The sequence below is a fragment of the Panthera uncia genome, chromosome D4, assembly GCF_023721935.1.
Source record: "Panthera uncia isolate 11264 chromosome D4, Puncia_PCG_1.0, whole genome shotgun sequence".
Taxonomy (NCBI): Eukaryota; Metazoa; Chordata; class Mammalia; order Carnivora; family Felidae; genus Panthera; species Panthera uncia.
The window spans coordinates 74,074,572-74,094,880 of NC_064807.1; the positions used below are offsets into that span (position 1 = coordinate 74,074,572).

A 20,309-nucleotide genomic window follows, 5' to 3' on the forward strand; every position below is an offset into this window, starting at 1 on the left:
GCAGGTGGCTTCCTATTTTCAGCCTTGGTTTCTTCATATGTACCGTGAGCTGTTAATCCATATCTTTCATAGTTTGTTTTATGAGCTTTAACTGACATAAAGGATATATAGTGCTTGGCACAGTACATGTAGCAGGCTTTCAATTAATGTTTACCCCCTTTGACCCCCTTTCCTTATCAATATAAAAAGACTCACATTCTATTTTTTAAGTTTAGCGAGAAAGACAGAGAGAGGGAGGGAGAGAGAGAGAGAATCCCAAGCAGACTCTGCGCACACTCGTGAACTGTGAGATCATGACCTGAGCTGAAGTCAAGAGTCCGACTCAAGCAACTGAACTACCCAGGCCCCCCCAAGAATCATATTCTATATATTAATGTAACTTTTGCCCTCTGTTTCAAAAGTTTTATATTCCGTATCTCTTTATCTTATTAGACAGTACTTTGGAAAGTGAGTTTTGAGTATTTTATTTCTATGCCCAGCACCCTGCATTAGTCTGGACCAGAAGAGTTACTCAAGAAGGTTTGCTGATCAGAATCTGTTTCACTGGAAATCCTGCGATTCCATGAAGCAAGTTCTATTGACTTAGTTACATAACAAGCGAGCTTTGCCCAGTCCTTTACCTTTCCCATCTTCTCTGGAGGCACAACCCTTCTTAGGTTCACAAGTTTTCCTGTTTTATTTTTAAAAACAAAAATCTTTTCCTCTTAAAAAAAAAGAGAGAGAACAGAATATATCCTGAGAGTCTGAGAAAGAGCTTCTTTGCGATGCTGCGGCCTGAGGAAAGTCAAATCGGACTACAGGCAATGCATAGATCAGGATGAAACGAGATGGTTTGGTGCCTCTGTCCCTGCTGGACTGAGGCCTAAGCCCTGGCCCCAGGATGACCACTCACTTTCCTGGGAGTATCACTTGCCCCAGCTGTAGACAGACACCATGTCTGTATGGCCTCCCCAGGATGCCACCCCAAACCAGCTTTCTCTCTGCTTCAGCAACTAGAGTGGACGGGACAAGAGCCCAGGCGGAGGACCAGATCTGGTGTGTAACCCCTCGTCTTCCCCCGGGGGCTGTTCTTCACTCTATTTTGTTTCCCTGTCCTCTTTTCCATCCTCCTCAACCCTCTTTTTCTTCTCTCACCCTTTTCTGGCCTCCTTCTGGTTTCTCTTATAGAAACATTCACTGATTCCATTTACCAACCGATGCATGCAGACCGTGAGCGTGCGTGCTGTGTGCTAGGCGAGCGGCTGTCATCCAATGTGTCACGCATGCCCATTTGTGTTGGATGGACCAACATGGCGCGCGGTACATCCAAATGTCTTTGCAGTATGCCTGCGGGGAGCTGGCTGTGTTTATGCATATCTTGTGTGCTTCTACTGCTTGGCCAGGATTTGCCTCTGGGAGTGTCTGTTGTGTGTGGTGTGCTATCCCCAAGCCACGTGTCTCTGTATGTGTTGTGGGTCCACTCTGTGCGGTGTACCGTGTATGCCTATGTGCTTACCACGTGTGTCTTTGTTATCTGCCTTTTGTATACTGTACGTGGCTTGAATGTCCCTGTGGGGTGATGTGTTTACACATGTGTGTGTCTACGTGTCCTCTTTACTGCTTAGCTAGGTGAGATCACCGTATTGTGTGTATTTGTGTGTGCTGGGCTGCCTTCGCGTTGTGGTTCCGCAGCCTGTGATCCTGCGTGTGGTTGTCAAATCTCTTGGTTGTATGTGTTGTGTATGTGGGATGCATTGTATTTGCTGTTTGTGCACATGCGGCTTGTTTCTCTGTGTCCCTGTCTCTGTGAAATGTGTCTGTGTTTCCCCTGCCAGCTCTTCCTCCCCTTCGAGCGCCCCAGCCTCCCTCCCTCCCGTCTCCTCCCTAGGCTGTGACCAGTCTCAGCTGACACCTTCGCTGCTCTGGCAACCCAAGAACAGCCTGGAGAAAGGTCAGCTGGCCACCTTCTCCCTGGGCCTGCCCAGATCCCAAGACTCTGGTGTTGTGTGGTGTGGGAGCGCCCTCTGTTGGCTGTGTGGACCACAAATGGCCTCTGCAACTGGGGCTTCCTCCTCCCTTTGCAGATCACCCCCAAGAGACTTCCAGCCTCATTAATAAAAGGCCTTAGAAGGGGGGAATTCCCATATCATTTCTCATTCAAAGAAAGAGACTTGAGATTGAAAGAGGGTGTTATTAAGTGCACTGAGACACTGGGTACATACCCGATGCATTCTGAGTTGATGGTAAAGACTTCCCTGACCACGTACTCAGGTCACTGTCCCACTGAAACAAGACTGGAAAACATATACTGGCCCTCACTGGTGAAAGTAACAGCTACTTCCAATTTATATTCAAGGAGGTTCCAATCTCAACCCCACACTTACCTGATAATTTCATGCTTCCCCCCGCCACCCCCCAACTACCCTAGGCATTATTTCCCAAGGCTTCAATTTCCCCTTTGTGACAAGACCCAACGTTGACACCCCAAGGGTTCCATTCCAGAAAAAGGGAGGGGTCAATAGTGCAGGATAAACATTGAAAAGTTTCCAGTGGCTTGAACTTAAGGAAGTTGAAGGCACACTTGAGAGAGGGTTACACTTAGTGGAAGAAAAGTGAATGGTCACAGATGCACTCAGGACTTACAATGCCCTGGGTATGTGATTCTAAGACCCTCAACAGGAGGGGAAAGGATCCATGGGCTTACGTGTGGGCATGGGTGCACAGAGACACATATCCACACCAAAACGCAGAATTCTCAAACAGCCTTTGTGGCAAATGTCCCTGAAGTGTGGGGGCATGCATATTTCCCACTTCTTGACTTACAGAACAAACAGAACTTAAGGCCATTATTTTACACAAAAACATGGGTTTTCATTGCATTCCTTCTTCTGGTGACTAACAGGATGCTGATAAGCAGTGGTTGTTTCTGTAAACTCAGTATGACAGGGTTGCAAGAGGACCCAAGGACCACATGGCCCAATCAGCCTCAAGTGTGTTTTTCAGAACATCACTTCTCATGAGACATTAATAGTTATTTCAAGGTTATTTCAATAACAGTTATTAGAAATAGAAAGTTATTTCAAGCAAAATAAATTCAAAAAACGCAGGGTTAACTAAAGCTTAACAGATTTCCTTCCCACATGTTTTCTTAGAGCCTTTAATATGATGATGATATATCTCACAAATTTCTGAAAAAGGGGGGGAATGTATGTAGTGTGTCTCAAAGTACATACATAATAGAATTTTTTTCTTTCCTAGAAATTTATGGGTGAAAACATTGCGTTTACACATTGGCAAAGCTAGATCCCAAGTAGCATAATTCAATTACCATTAAATTCCCACTTACTTTGATAATCAGATATTTCGTTTTTGGATGTTTTAATTCATCTCTTTGGACCTTAAAATAACGTGGGTAGATGGATACTATGAGATACTATGTTATCATGCTAAATTACAGATAAGAAAACAGACTCAAGGAGATAAAGTGACTTGTCCCAAGTCATGACATTGGTCAGTGATGACACAAGACTTGACAAGAGGCACATCTCTCTCCAAAACACATATACCTCTACTTTGTTAACTACTGCTGAGTCTAGCTTTACCACAAGTTTAAACGCAGTCCCTGTCCTCAACAGCTATATATTGTACTTAAAGAGACCTTTTAAAAAAAGTTTTTTTAGTGTTTATTTGAGAGAGAGAGAGAAAGAGAGACAGAGAGTGAGAGAAAGAGAAAGAGAAAGAGAAAGAGAGAGAGAGAGAGAGAGAGAGCGCATACAAGCAGGGGAGGGGCAGAGAGAGGGAGACACAGAATCTGGAGCAGGCTCCAGGCTCTGAGCTGTCAGCACAGCTGACATTAAAGAGACCTTTTAAAAAATACAATGCTAAAAATTAGTGGATAATAATTGGCATCACATATGGGAGATAAGGGAAAGAAAAAGAACTGGGAAGGAAGGTCAAGGAAAGCTTCCTGGAAGAGGTGAATTTCAACTGTGCTTTGAAGGATAGAGAAGGCTTATTAGATCAGGGGTCAGCAACATTTTATTCAAGGTAAAGGCCAAGATAGTCAATATTTTCTGCCTGTGAGCCATACAGTCTCTGCTGTAAGTACCTGACATCGCTGTTGGGAGTGTGAAAACAGCCCTAGATGATAAGTAAATGAATGGACATGGTTGTGTTCCAATAAAACTTTATTCGCAAAACTTTATTCGCCCATGGACCCTAGTTTACCAATCCCTGAGTTGGATGGAGGGACAAGGGGAATGAGACCTTTCTGGACTAGAAGGATCTCTTCTACAAATGCAGTCAGCAGTACACTCAAGGGCCTTGCTCATAACTATTCACTTTCTAGTTCCCATTCCACCCCAACCCCACCTCAATTGTCTTCTAAGCCCTGAGGGTAAACTCACTGTAGTTATGCAAAGAGAAGGCTGTCTACATCTGAGATAAGCTGAACAAACAGCTCAAGGATCCCAGTGGAAGGTGCCTGGATTTAGTCTGTTGGGAAGGCAGAAAAAGCCAACAGACCTAGTTCTCTCTTGAAAAGGGGATTGGTCTCTTCCTCCAAAAAGTCAAGGCTAATGCTCAAGTGCTTACCTGTTTCTATATACTAGGTATGGAACAACCGCTCCTTTGCAGATAGCCAACCTGATGTGCAGAGGTTCCAGTATTCATCAAATGTAATATGCCAGAACAACATCTCTATGTTCCAGATGCAGCATTTATTATGGGCAGTGTCCTTGGCTTTTTGTTTTGTTTTCCAAAATGAAACTTGGGGCACCTGGGTGGCTCAGTCGGTTGGTGTATGACTTCAGCTCAGGTGATAATCTCACAGTTCATGGGGTTGGACTCTGTGCTGACAGCTCAGAGCCTGGAGCCTGCTTCAGATGCTGTGTCTCCCTCTGTCTCTGCCCCTCCCCTGTTTGCACTCTCTCTCTCTCTCTCAAAAATAATATTAAAAAAAAACTTGTTAATGATCATAAGAAATACAAACCTACTGTTTAAACACCCAAGCATTCTAAAAACTATAATGCAAAAAAAAAAAAAGAAAGAAAAGAAAAAGAAAAAGAAAGAGAGAGAAACTCAGATGGGTGATAAAGTCCAAAAAGATGTCAAGGGGTAATACAGCACAGTCTTTCAGGGAATGCAGCTGCTCTGGTGTAAAGGACCCCTACAGAGGAATGACGAGAGAGAATGCTGGGAACATGGCAGGGGCCAGAACACCAAAAATCCTAACTTTCTTTTTTTTGCTCCCCTAAATTCTAAATTTCACTGAGTTTTGATTTAGAGATTGCTGGAGGAAAAAACAAAAACAAGAAAACAGATGCCATATCCCCACTAAGTACCTGGCTTGATACATAGTAGGTGGTCAATAAGTATTTGTTAAATTAATATAAGCCTGGACTTGGGGCCTTAGGCTAAGAAAACAACTCTAACTGAATTTCCTAGCATTGTTCCTATAGGAAAGGCATTGAGTGAGAGTCTGCAGTAGGAAGCTCAGGGGACTGGTGCCTGTGGATGGTCCCATAAACTAATTCCTTAATTACTTCCCCCTTAAAACAGAGAGTGTCTCCCCATCTATGTCAGCATGTGTACTGAAGCTAGGTGGGAGAATACGAGTGGACAAGTTCCACAGTGAGCTTCTGAGGGTGAACAGAAAGATACATTATGGGGAGTTAGCCATAAAGCGGTAGCTCTCTGGTGCCATGCTGGAAGGGGGAAGCTCAAGGCACAGGGGAGGAAAAGGTAAGGGAAACAAAAAGGGGAGAGGAATGAGCAGGAGTAGCCCTCTTGTCTGCATGCTGATCTTTGCAACCCAGGAAGTATTTTACAGAGTAGAAGAATCCTAAGTTTGGAAGAACCCAAAAGGTCACAGAAGCTGACCCCTCGGTCAACAAGCCAGTGCCATTTGGCCCCACCTTGAACCTTTCCAGTTATAGAAAACTAGCTCCTCTATATCCAGGAGGCTGGTGCAGGGCAGTGTCCAGGATGCAAGTGTAGACAATACGAAGAGGAAGGGGGACTAATCCCCTAAGAAGCATTTACTATATGTCAGGTGATCACTGGGCGTACTACCTACATTATTTCATGTAACCCTCATGACAACCTCGTGAATGGGGATTAACGTCTCTGTTTTACAGGTAAGGAGAGTGGGGCTCAGAAATATTGAGTCATTGGACCTAATTACACATCTGGTAAGTAGGGAAGCTGGAATTCAAATTCAGGATGGTTTACCATCAAGGCCCATGGGATTTTAGCCAAAAAGCAGCTTTGGCTCAGACTCATAAAAGGCCTGATGACTTAGGTAGCCCCCACAAAGGCCAGGGTAGAGGGGATGAGGACCCTGCCAGTTGGTATGGCTATGGGGGGTTGGGGGGGCGGGGAGCGTGAGAGGATGCCAGGCTGGGGCAGGAATACAGGAAATGCTTCAGGACAGGATTATGGCACATTGGCAAGGATGGTCCCGAAGGCTCACATGTTTTTGGTTCTGTGTGCCTGTGCCTGCCCCATGGTGAACATTTGGGCACTCTCCTCTTCTCATCCCCTTCCCAAGCTTCAAACAAAAGAAGAAGAGAGTAGGGCTCAGGGAAACAAGAGTGTCCTGGCCTGATCCCATAATCACATAAAGCAAGCCCCACCCTGGATCTGTTACCAACTCTCCTTTGAAAAGCATCCGAAAACTCATCCCACACTCCCCCTTGCTTGCAAAGCCCTTTCATCCTTTCAGTAAGCAGCGTATAGTCTCAGGGCCAGGCACTAGGGATACAGAAAGAAAACAACAATCACAGAAACCATGTCTCCAGTTCTTTCTATGCGCCAGGAGCTCTGCTAAGTGCTTTATGTGCATTTTCTTACCTAATCCCAACAACAGCCTTGTGAGGTAGCCGCTGTCACTGTTCCTACTTTACAGATAGGCACTGAGGCTCAGATTAATTCATCCAAAGTGACAATTACTTCGTGGGGGAGTGGGGATCTGAAATCTGAACCCAAGCACAGAAATCCAAAGACTCTCAAGGAACCAGCTCACAGTTCAGGGAAAGAGGTGTGCGTTGAGCACGAGGCATGTGAACCCACAGAATCTGAGTCTGAAGTGCTGTCCAGGAGGCAGTGATGAGAAAAAAAGGAGGAAAGGCTAACCTTGTGAAAAGCACTTAATATATGCCAAGCCAAACAAGGTCAGTTAGGTTGGTTGTCTCACTGAATTCTTCCTTCAACCCTGTGGAGAGGCAACTGATATGCCCATTTTACAGATGGGCAGTGTGGGGCTCAGTGATACTGAGTCCCTTGACCTAAGATGGAAGTCCAATGATTAGGAGGCTTGTAGGTGAAGCTCCTACAGCAGCCTCAAGTTGAGGGTGGGCTCTTAAGAGGGTATCTCATGCAAGGGTATCTCAGCAGAGGGATTACAGTGTGCAGTGGCCGAGGGAAGGGCGGCAGGCAGGGCTGGACTGGAAGCGAGGAGAGATAGGGCTGGAGAGACAAGAAGGGGTAAAATTTAGGAGAACCTTAAAAACCACACTAAGAAATGGGAACCTTATTCTGAAGGCAAAAGAGAATTATGATGGGTTTTAGATTCCTCCCACTGACTGCAAAGTGAAAAATCAGAGGGGTAAAAGGGTTAGGATGGATGGAGACAGGAAGACTAGTTAGGAGAACGTTACAGTAACCCAGGAGAGCAATGATGAGGACAGGGCCAAGGCCAAGGGTCAGTGTAGTCTGAAATGACAGCAATAAAGTAATTTTATTAAAGGGAGACTGAGGCTCAGAAAGTTAAGTCCCGGCCACTGTTAAAACTGGAACACAAACTCTGGTCTTCTGCCTCTCAGGGACCTTTTTAAAACTGCATACATGGGGCGCCTGGGTGGCGCAGTCAGTTAAGCGTCCGACTTCAGCCAGGTCACGATCTTGCGGTCCGTGAGTTCAAGCCCCGCGTCAGGCTCTGGGCTGATGGCTCGGAGCCTGGAGCCTGTTTCCGATTCTGTGTCTCCCTCTCTCTCTGCCCCTCCCCTGTTCATGCTCTGTCTCTCTCTGTCCCAAAAATAAATAAAAAACGTTGAAAAAAAATTTTTTAAACTGCATATATCTTTTTTTTTTTTTTTTTAGAATTCTCTCTCTCACTCACTTCTACTATCTACCAGCATGAGTACATTTTTCATTACCCAGCTAAGAGTTTTAGGATTCTCATTTTAAAAACGTGAAATCATGAGTTCAGAGAAGCAAAGAAACAATTGTGTCTAAAATAATGTAAATAGGATCCAGCAGAGCCAGGATTTGAATGCAAAGCTTGTACTTTTTCCCACTCCACCCTGCAGATCCTCAATACAACACCATGGCTCTTTCATGCCCACACACTACCTCCCTTCCCATCAACTTTTTTTTTAAGTTGGGTTTTTCAAATGGAAAAAATACCAACTGAGGAAATAGAGTATGCAATACATTTTTGGATAAAGTTATTTTTGTCCACGGTGATTTCTCCCCCTCAGAAAGATTACAGAAGGTTCAGATCAGCAGAAAAGCAGCCTGGAAATTTCATGCTTTAACAAGTTCCAAATATTTTTGAATTATTATTTACTTATTTTCTTAGGAAGTAAATTCCACATGGGGGGGGGGGTGAGGCCAAGAAGTAGCCACATACCCCGGTTTTTGATTCACTCTCAAGAAGGAAAGCACCTGGAAAAACTGTAGCCTGCAATTATCAATTATCGATCTTCCACTATGGGTCAATTATACCCACTGGCTCATTTAATTATCATGACGATCCCACGGGAGTGGTACTATTATCCCTATTTTATAGAGGGGGTAACTGATACCCAGAAAGATGAAGTTACATGCCCATTGTCATCCACATGGAAATGGAAGATTTGAATACAGAATCTATCACAAATGTTTTTCTCTTCTGACTGTAATTTACTGCATCTATCTCCATAATTAGTCTAGTTCATCTCTCTTTGCTTTCCCATCATTGATTTTATGAGCAGGTAGCAAATGCAAGCATCATCAGGGTTTAATGGGAGGAGCAGAGCACACACGACGCCTCCAAGCCCTACCGGCTTTTTCTTCCACCATCTTGCTGTTAGAGCTCTCCAAACAAAAGAGCAAAAAGACCATTGGTCTGCGAGTCAAGCCCCGAGGTCTAACGCTGGCTCTGCCAGGCCAAAGGTGTGGGTGCACAGACAAACAACCTCCCTAACTGGCCCTAGTGTCATCATCTGTAAACTTAGGATGTTAGAAAGCAATGAGGCACTCTCTGTGGTTCCATATTCTAAAATGTTAGTATCTCAGAAGAAATGCAGTGGGTCAGTTCTCAGAGCAAAGGTGAACACACACAGGACAGAAGAGGCAGGGATAAGACAATGTGGGGAGAGGGAGCGAAAGGGACTGAAACAGGAGAGGAGGTCTCTAAAAGTGGGGGCAAGAGGCAGCCCAAGGTTACAGCCTTGCCCTTTCATCTAGAGCCTTGCAGATAAACTTCAACCCAAGTCAAGGACCCATGGCCCTATGAAGAACATTGACTGAGGGCTGACTAGAATCTGGGATGGAGGAAAGGGAGCAAAAGAAAGCCAGTGACAGATCTTCCATTCACTTGAGATGCTGTATGACACCAGGCTGTGTTCTAAATCTGTTCTTTGCAGCAGGACAGCTGAGTTGGTGGCATAGAAGGGCCAGATGTAATTGCAAAGCCAGCCTGGTCTTCCCTCTTTTTTCCCTGGTTGCCATTTTCACATGAAAACCATAAAAGATCCCAGAAATGGGAGGTGCACTTAATGGGTTTTTTTGGCACCAAGAAATTAATCTTTTTTAAACCAAGGGGATTTTTTTCTCTTTCCTAAAGATCTTTGGCAAACAGAAGCTAAATTGCTTCCAGACCTCATGAAAGGTATTCTGTGCAAACGAGGTGTGATTTACACTTCCTTTAATTAGTCTGAACCCTGGAAAAAGAGAGAAATAATAGAAAACAAGAGCTATGTAGAAAACAAGTCCAAACAGCCCTAAAATAACAGTTTTGTAAAAGCATCAGTTGAGGGTGTTAGAAGGAAACCAATAACAAAAAACAACAAAAACAAAACAAAACAAAAAAATCCTTCTAGTTCTGGGAGTGGGGCAATTACAAGTGAATTGAAGTTTTGTTGGACTCCTTTCCCTGGGGATGGGGGAGGGGAGAAAGTTTGGCAGAAAGGAGCCTTAGTGTTCTCAGAGTTAAGTTTCAAGTTCTGGTTGACCTTCCTTCCGTTAAGCCTGTCTTTTCTGAGGGCATTTGGGGTCTAAGGAGCCAGAGAGTCAGGGAAGGACAGGATAGTTCTAGCAATCGTGGACATTTCACCAAGTCTATCTCCTACCTGGGTTGAACATACAGCATTTAGGAAGAGGAATGGTTTTTGGAAACACAGACCTATACTTAAGTTTTGGCTCTGCCGTTTACAGCCAGAGTGACTCTGGACAACCCCAGTCTGCAATCTGTTGACCACTCCCTTACTCCTTGAAGCTCTCATTTCCTGGCTGCCTGATTCCCCCTCCTCCACACACCCTTCTTATTGTCCCATCAGGTTGCTCCTGTTTACTATCTTTTGCAGATTCAAGCTCATCTACCTGGAAGTTAGTTGCTGGGGTTGCTCAAGGCTCAGTCCCAAACCCACTTCCACTGGTCAGTTGACTTTATCAAGATGATATATCCATTGTGCATTGTTCCATCTTTCATCTGATTAATTCTCAGAGTCTTATTGCCTGGCCACATCTTCTTTGTTGGGTCCTCATAGCCAAATGTGTTGCTACATCTTTTAATTGAATGTTTCCAAGTATCTCAGATATAACATATCCAAAACTGAACTCAGGATCTTCCACCTTAATCAGGTCCACTCCCCAGAGAAGACCATCCCCCTCCATGCACATATTATCCCTGGCCCACATTATCCTTCACCCTCTATCTGGTGCAATGTCATGGCCAGTTGATTTCATCTCTGCCCTGACATTGCATGATTTGAGCCAATCTTGCCCCTTCTCTGTGCAAAATGGACAGAGATGTGCATGGCCTTGTTGACAGTGTGCAACAAATCAATGGTGATCATCTCCGCCTCTTACTCAGCTCACCTGTAGTCTATGATGGACTCTGGATCCATCCACAGCCTGGGCCCAGGAACTCTTAGAGGAGTTTAAGTTTAAGGAGATAATTAGGAGCCAGCAAGAGAAGCCTCTGGTGTGAATCTTATCTTTATTTTTACTAATCCCATTCCTTCTGACTACTCATCTCCCTCAGGGAAAAAAGAAAAAAAAAACACAAAAACAAATTATCATACCTTTTGGGTGTTGGAATGGAATACCCAACCTGATGTACTGCACAAGCTTAAAGAATAATTTCATCTTACCTTTAGAATGTTTAAGAGCCTAAGGCTCCATTCTACTACTAGAATCCTTGAAATCATAAGGCCAGTCTCAATGATAATTCCACTGGCCATACATACGTGATTCAAGAGTCATAAACTGGAGGACCTGGGCTCAAGTCCTGGCTCTGTCTCTAACTCACCACCCTTATTCTCAAGGACTTCATCATCTCTGTACAAGAAAGGGGTTTATACTTGGTGAGTTACATGGGTTCTGTCAGCTCAAACATTTACAGGACCGTTATTATAAACCATGCAGAGAAGGAGAGAGGGATCCAGGGAGACTCTTCTTTGCAGATTCCCTAGAAAATCATGGATCTTCCCCATGAAAGGAATAACACAGATAACAACTGCTGAAATTTATTGAGCACCCATCACATACTACACACTAATGTCCACAGTCAAGAGATAAACTAAGAAAGAAAACAAAATTGAATCCATGCACTGTTGGTGGGAATGCAAACTGGTGCGGCCACTGTGGAAGACAACAGTATAGAGGTTCCTCAAAGTTAAAAATGGGGTGCCTGGGTGGCTCAGTCCATTGAGCATCCAAATCTTGGTTTCAGCTCAGGTCATGATCCCAGAGTCATGGGATAGAGCCCTGCGTTGGGCTCTATGCTCATCATGGATTCTCTCCCTTTCCCTCTGCCTCTCTCCGGCCCCCGCCCTTTAAAAAAAAAAGGTTAAAAATAGAACACTAATTTATGATCCAGCAATCATACCACTGGTTATTTACCCAAAGAACACTGGGTATTTACCCACAAGAACACTGATTCAGAGAGACAGATGTGCCTCTATGTTTATAGCAGCATTATCTACAATAGCCATATTATGGAAGCAGTCCAAGTGTTCACTGATTGATGAATAAAGAAGGTGTGACGTACATCTACAATGGAATATTACTCAGCCATCAAAAAGAATGAAATCTTGCCATTTACAACATGCATGGAGCTACAGAGTATCATGCTAAGCAAAATAAGTCGGAGAAAGACAAATACCATATGATTTCACTTATATGTGGAATTTCAGAAGCAAAACAAATGAACAAAGGGAAAAAAAGAGAGAGAGACAGAGAGAGACAAACCAAGGACCAGACTCTTAACTACAGAGAACAAACTGATGGTTACCAGAAAGGAGGTGGGTGGGGAGGAAGGGTTAAATAGATGATGGGGATTAAGGAGGGCGCTTGTCGTGATAAGCACTGAGTGATGTATGGAAGTATTGAATCACTATATTGTAGACCTGAAACTAATATCATACTGTGTGGAATTGAAACAAAAACCTTAAAAAGTCAAAACAACAAACAAACAAACAAACAAACAAACAAACAAACACGTTGAGTCTTGCCCCCAGTGTCACATGGTTAATGAATGGTACAGCTGAGATTCCCAATCTCATGCTGACTTATTTACAGCCTGTGCTGGACACCACACTCTCCATTTATCCAGCCATTTTTTGTTGTGCCTCTGTTCACTCATCCATTCATTCGTGTTACAAGCGTTCCGAGTATTTTCTCTGTGCGTGGAACTGTGCTAAACACAAGGAAGCGTGAGAAAAGATCCATCAAGAAGTTCACAAATTGGCTACAGAAACAGGTAACTATGCTCAGGACACTTAGAAAGATTCTTTCTTTCCAAAGTGCCATTCTGGTCATGTCTCTGATCCTTCTGAAAAAGGCTGACGGCGCTCCCCTTTGCCTACAGGATGAAGTCCAAACAGCTTAGCCTGTTGTCTAATCCCATTGTGACCTGGTTCCAGTCTCACCTCCTCTCAACCACATTCATTCAACACTTGTTCAATACTAGCCATGTGCCAGAACTGTACTAGAGTGTTGGGAAGGCAGTGCTGAGTGACAAAGACTTAGGCCCTGATCTCCTGGAGCTTGCAGATATCAACCAAATTATCACATTAATGCAGAAGTAGGCATTCCTTTAAGCTTTCTGTGGCCCAGCCCCAGTAGATGTGGGGTCTCTCATCCCATCAGACGCTTCCTGCCCAGTAAGCCATAAGGATCCAGCTCTCCTTGGATGCATTCGATGATCAAATGGACTTTTAACAATGCAACTTGTCCTATTCATCAGGCATAAATATCTACTAACCAGAGATTTGTGTGTGTGTGCAATAAATACATTTTTACTCTACCTCAACATAGTTTTTCAACAGTAGTTTAAAACTTCTTACTATATACTACCATAAAACACCATGGTCCTTCTCCCCAGGAAATGCTATGCTTCAAGTTAATCGCTTATAGTTTATCTCCCCTATTCAACTCTAAATTTCAAGTAGGCTGAGTTCTTGTCTATTCTTGTTCACCAATGAATTCCCAGCACTTAGCCCAGTGTTTGGCACACTGTGGACATTCAGAACATATGTTGCTTAGATTGAATAATCCTTAATGATTCTTAAAAACTTAACTCAAAAGGAGACTGTAACAGACAGATTCTCACCCATTTTTTTTTTCCAGAGGAGGAAATTCAGCCTGAAAGGAGAAACAACTTTCCAAAAGCCACAGAGAGTTGGTAGCTTAATTGAGGTCAGAACCAAAGAGAATCTGATGTCCAGAACTCCTGTGATACCACACCCATTCATGAACCTTGAGTCTGACATGGCCAGGAAGATACAGCCTCAGGGGGAAAGAGCACATAACTGGAAGCAGACACAGTCCCTCGACCTTTACTGCACACGTATTTATCTCAGAGAGCGTCACTGAGTGCATTGTTCCAGAGCAAGACGAGCCCATCTGCGTGGGAGAAACTCTAGTCTGCCCCCAAAGATCATCTCTGACTGAGAGAAAGATTCAATCACTCCCTCTAACCCAAACTCTCCAAAACTCCATTTCCTATTATGTCTCAACTACCAAATTTAACCCACCCGCATCTCAAGATTAGATCTGTGAGCTCACAAAAGCTCAATCACTCAATTTAGAGTAGGGAAAATCTTATCCTCTCCAAACAAAGTGAAATGTGACATAACCCAGTTGCTAGGATTATGTCTCACTCAGGAAGAAGGAGAGGAACAGGGAGAAAAATGGGTGGGTCATTCATTACAGGGAATTTTCCAGGATAATTTGAGTAGTGTGGCCCTCCAAAATCAATGTTCCAGTCCTTAAAACAGTGCTCAAGTCAAGGTCCAGGCTTTAGGAGAGCCATGAGAGTGAAGAAGTCTCTTCTGCCCTTGCCCTGAATCCCTGAGTAATCTCTAGGTACATTCTGATTCCTCCTCGGATGACTAGTATCAATGATGATCTTTATACCCAGGCCCAGGGAATCCTAAAAGAAAGTACCAGTCTCCAAAATCTACTTGATTAGGCCAATGTAGAATATGGCACAATTCTACCTAATCAAGAATCCTTTTCCTCTTCTGAGGCTTCATTTGCAACATCCTGGAATTTCATAGGAAGCTGACTTGGGAAATATCTAAAGTCCCTTCCAACATCTTTGGTTGGTGTTTCAATAACTGAAAGACAGTTTGGCATACCAAAAGGGTCAGGGACTCTGGCCTTTTTCAATTTCCAATTCTGCCCTGGACAAGCAATTTTACTTCGCTGAACACCAGTTTTCTCTTCTTTAAAAAAGGCAGTGACAATTTATAGATCACAGAATTTGCAAGGATTTGAGAAAATATATTTGATGTCCTTAAAACAGTGTCTGGTATACAGACCTACACAGTAAATGATCAGTAATCAGTCTGAGCAGGTCTTTGGACTTCGGCTAATTAATGACTGGTCTCAAGAATAAGACCTCTATGGATAAAATCTTAAGAGAGACTTTGAGTTCAGAAAGGAGCTATGTTCTCAAGTTAAAGAGTCTTCTAATTCATCAGCAACCACTAATCTACTAGAGGCTACCAATTCACAGCTGGTGAAACCTGTTTTTCAACGTTTTTTTTTTTTTTTTTTTTAATTTTTGGGACAGAGAGAGACAGAGAATGAACAGGGGAGGGGCAGAGAGAGAGGGAGACACAGAATCGGAAACAGGCTCCAGGCTCCGAGCCATCAGCCCAGAGCCTGACGCGGGGCTCGAACTCACAGACCGCGAGATCGTGACCTGGCTGAAGTCGGACGCTTAACCGACTGCGCCACCCAGGCGCCCCTGAAACCTGTTTTCCTAAAACAACTGGCCATGTTAAAAAGTGATACAGTTACAGAACATCGAGCTCTTGAGGCCAGTTTTAGAGGAAATCATTCTTTCCATATGGAGGATTACTAAGAGGCACCTTGGTATGGACTCAATTTTAAACAATCCAGAAAAACTCCTGCCAGGGCCTGAGCAATGTAATTAATTTTGGACCAGCCACCCTACCATCCCGGGTTTCAGTTTGCCCATTTATATGGTAGAGGTGATGACATAAGCATCTAGGAGTTGCTTAAATGACTGACTGTGATAACCCCAAGTCCTTGCACGGTAGATGGTTGACAGCAAAAGCAGGATTCCTTAGTATTCCTGCAGCGCTTATCACCTATGTGTCTTTGGTTGCATCTCTTTCCCTCTCTGAGTCTCCATTTTCAGACCTAGAAAAGGAGTCCCAGGATACTCCCCATCATAGAACTACTGTAAGCAATTGATGAGGCAATGGACAAAAGGGTTTTATAAAGTAGAAGGAAGGCATGACCCAAAGGCAGGACATGCTCATGGCTATGCCCAGGCTCTTTTAGACAAGCATCCCAGCATCTCCCTTTTATTCTTATCGTCTAAAAGTGATTGTACTTCCATGTACACAAGAGTTTGAAGGTTCCATTTCCAATGGTGCCTGTGGAAATGTTACCAGTGTTTTTTGTCATTTAGAGTGACCCGAGGGGAAATTGGCCAGACTGTTGTCCTAGGTCCAGAGTCTTACTACAAGATTAAAACTCCACCCAGAAACCTGAGTCAACTGAAGAATGAGGCACTGGGCATAAACCATGCCAAAAATATCCACCCTCTGCTTTCCAGGATCCCAAATGACACTGGTCATTGAAAACCCATCCCTCCAATCCAGAGGGAAAACTCAGCTCTGCTTAAGATGAATTTAATGCCCAGCATTAGTGTTAAAACCCCAAAAGGCCCTTCCAAAACTGTGACCTTCTATTCAAAGGCTTGCTTTTGTTTGGTTGTATCTTGTAAAACACTTTAGCAGCAAATTTAGGACTTATAAAACAGGGCCAATTGACAGCCTCAGGAACCAAAAGTCTGTTTATTCATTGAGTACAGACAGTGGGGGCAGGAGCAACAGACAACATGGTGCCTAAGCCAGGGGTTTCTGGAGCAAAGATATCTTAGAACCCAGAGCAGTCATGGGTCCTGAGGTAAGAATGAGGAAAGAGTTCATGGAAAAGGTAGAACTAGTTATAATTGCAGTAGGCTCTGGGACAATAATGATTTAAAAAGGACACCACTTGACCTTGGATATGTTACTGAGCATCTCTGTGTCAATAAAATGGATTATACACTTCCTACTTCATGATTACTACTGAATACTATTATCCCAAAGGGCTCTACTAAAGCGCTCTCTGACCCTCTCTCATACTGTTCGTTTTTTTGAGGAATAGAATTTACATACAAAAAAATGCATGGATCTTAAGTACATAGTTCATACCTGAATGATTTTCAAAAATGGCTAGATTCTCCACTTTACATGGATGGCTAACCTATGTCACAGACACTTAGGCAAGGTAAAAGAAAAGATATTCTTCTGGTATCTAGGAAACGCAAACCTATAAGGAAGCTTATACATGAACTATTATAATAATTTTCTTTTTCTTTTAGTGAGAAAACTGAGGTCTAGAGAATTGATTTGGGGAAGTGAATGTGGTAGAAGGTCATATACTTTTACAGTGATAAAATGATCCTGATAATTAGCAAATATCTATTCAGTGTTTAATATGTCTCAGGATGATAGCTCTCCCCGCTAAATGCTTCATCAACAGCCATACTGAAAGTGATGCAGCCACAAAGAGACTTCTAACCATAGGTAACCTACTGGGTTACATTAAGAAAGATGTGGGGGGTGGGGGTGTCTGAGTGGCTCAGTCGGTTAAGTGCCCAACCCTTGATTTTGGCTCAAGTCACGTTATCACAGGTTCATGGGATCAAGACCCTGTGCTGACAGCACAGAGCCTGCTTGGGATTCTCTCTCTCTCTCTCTCTCTCTCTCTCTCTCTCTCTCTCTCTATCTCTTTCTGCCCCTCCCCTGCTCATGGTTGCGCGCGCACTCTCTCTCCCCCCTCTCAAAATAAATAAACTTAAAAAAAAAAAAGAAAGATAGGAAGAATGGCAAGTGAAAGAATGCTGAAGGGAGGGACAGATTGCAGTTGAAGATACATTAGTTATAAAAGTGCCAGGCATACTGAATAGACAGTTAAAAGAAACTCAATAAATAATTGTTGAATGAATGCATGCATGCATGATCTGTAGACAACTTCATCAACTTGGACTGCAAACACTTCTTTCAATGCTTAAAATAATTTCAGTCATAGACCCACATGTACACATTGCTGAGAAGTCCAGTGTCTCCTTGAGGCCACCCTCGCTCGTGTCTGGATTATAAGAGAATTCTAGAGGCTTCCTCAGTCAAGGCTTTATAGTGCTTTATGAAGAGAGAAGGGGGAATAGCATCATGTCCCCAGTGGGCCCCCTGTCCTTCTTTGCCTGTAATTCCTGCCACTGCCACATAAGGCCACTATGGAAAATGGGAGTTCTGTGAGGCTCTATGCCAGGTCATGGTGAGGAGGAGGGCATTAGAAAAGTCGTCTAACACGTACCACAGTGGTTCTCCAAGGGAGGAGCATCACACTCCTCAGCCACAGAGGTCCAGGCTTGGGCTCCCGAGTCTAAAACTCTTTGGACTAAGTCTCGTTTCTCGTGCTCAGGTTATGCCCACTGTACCAGCGTGGCTGTGCCTACTGTGACTTTCAGCTTGACACACCAATCAGATTTCCTCCTCCCTCACGCTGAGTTCCCCTACATGCTGAGACAATATTACCTCATCCTAGAGGTTCTATACTTGATAAGGTGATCAGGATCTTCTTCCCATCTGTTTCCAGCAGCAACTCAATTTAAAATCAAATTTTCATGTTGCTCCCCTTGAATGCTCCATACCAAACATCATTGAGAGGGTAGCCTTTTTCAGGCCACAAAATGCCCCCGTTAAATCCTTGCCCCAGAGTAAGCACTGTTTACCAATCGGACTTACTCCCATATATTTAAGACATACCATTCACAAGAACTTTCTCAGACAGAAAAGCTCAGCTCCAACATAACTTGCAGTCTATACATACTAAAACTCCTGCCAGCTTTTTAAATGGCAGCTCCTCTTGAGAACAAATAATGATAAATAAACTACAACTCTTCTTAACAATATGAATGGATTGCACAATATGATGAGCAAAAGAATCCAGACACAGCAGAATGCATATTGTGTATTTTATATATAGCTCAAAAGAGGCAAAATTAGTCTGTAAACTAAGAAATACAAAATAAAATAAATACAATACAAGTCAGAATAGAGGGCTGCCTCGGTTCGGTTCAGGTCACGATCTCGCAGTTCAAGAGTTCGAGCCCTTCATTGGGCTCTCTGCTGTCAACACGGAGCTGGCTTCAGATCCTCTGTTCCTCTCTCTCTCTGCCCCTCCCCAACTTGTGCGCACACACACATGCTGTCTCTTTCTCTCTCAAAAATAAGCAAACTTTTTTCAAAAAGTCCGAATAGAAACGTATCCTTGAGGAAAGGGCAAATACCTAAATGAAAGCACAGGTGGGCTTCTGGGAGGCTTGCAACGTCCCATTACTTGATCTGGGTATTGGTAACAGGACTGTATTCACTTTGTGAAAATTCATACAGATGTACACTTATGATTAGTATACTTTTGTGCATGAATGTTACACTTCCATAGAAATTTCAAAAAACAAAGGTACTCTGCCAAAAGTGAATAAAAGAAAGGACAGTGTATGCATTTAATACCCTAGAGGCATGAAATCATAAAACCTTAAAGACAGAAAGGCCTCGGAAGTGATCAGTTTCAACCACCTCATTTTAAAGACAGGGAAAATGAGGCCCATAGAGGGGAGTCCCATGATCACACAGGGACTTAGTGTCAGATCATGTCTCCTGTAATTCAGCCCTTCACAATATTCCTTTCCTTCTGCAGCCGATAAAGGGGAAATATGAGAGAAGACTTAAAATAAGCCATACATCAGGATATCAAGGCATAAAATTTTTCAAATGCCGATGGGTATCTATCTGCCTTGCAAACAGTGTCAGACAGCTGGGACGAGGCAGATGTGGCCACATAAGTGTGCTGCCCATGACGCATGGGCTGGAAGAGTGAGGCAGAGCCAACTCTAAAGGAACAAAAGAGAAGCCTGTCTGTCCAGAATGCACCAGGAATGAGAATTCCAAAGAGGTCATCCGGGGAGAAGCTGTGCTTGCGCCCCAGAGAAGCCTGGGTGCATTTACTGGCATTCCAAACATCTGTGCTTTTGCAAGACAGATAAAAGGGAGTCTGCTTCCCTGACTTGAAGTATGATATATGGGCTTCTGAGGCACTGGGTGTGGGCTGCTGTTGAAGATGCGATGCAACATTTGATGGATGAAGGCTGAGGAAACTACTAAGCCACACATTAATAAAAATTATCAAACTGTCCTGGTTGGTGGAACAGAATGCTAATGCCATTCTCCATGTGGACGTCAAAGGCAGAGAATGTCTGGAGGGAGCTAACCTGCTTTGTATCTTTACCTTCATCCCACTTGTCCAAATTAGAGCCTCAGTTCTGCTGCCAACACCTTAACTAGCCAAGACTGGCGGGGCCCACTCTAAAATAGAACCACCCATGATGCCTCACCTGCACCTACCCCCTCTCAACTGAGAGTGAGAAGGTGTGTTGCAATCACAATGTAGACCCATAAATACCCTCCACCACTCCCCACTGCCCAGAGAATAGTCCAAATACCAGCCTGTCCTTTAAGGCACTTATCCACCTG

At 43.7% G+C, this 20,309-nt stretch overlaps 1 protein-coding gene and 1 long non-coding RNA gene across 2 annotated transcripts in view; one reads left to right on the top strand and one right to left on the bottom strand.

The window, feature by feature from the left end:
• LOC125920717 (astrotactin-2) overlaps positions 1–20,309 on the bottom strand; it is a 243,710-nt gene that overhangs the window by 110,640 nt on the left and 112,761 nt on the right. The gene's annotated exons all lie outside the window — the stretch shown is intronic.
• LOC125920732 (uncharacterized) lies at positions 11,400–15,121 on the top strand. Its single transcript, XR_007457174.1, has 3 exons — positions 11,400–11,549; positions 12,850–12,946; positions 13,816–15,121. It is a non-coding gene; the product is annotated as an uncharacterized LOC125920732 (long non-coding RNA).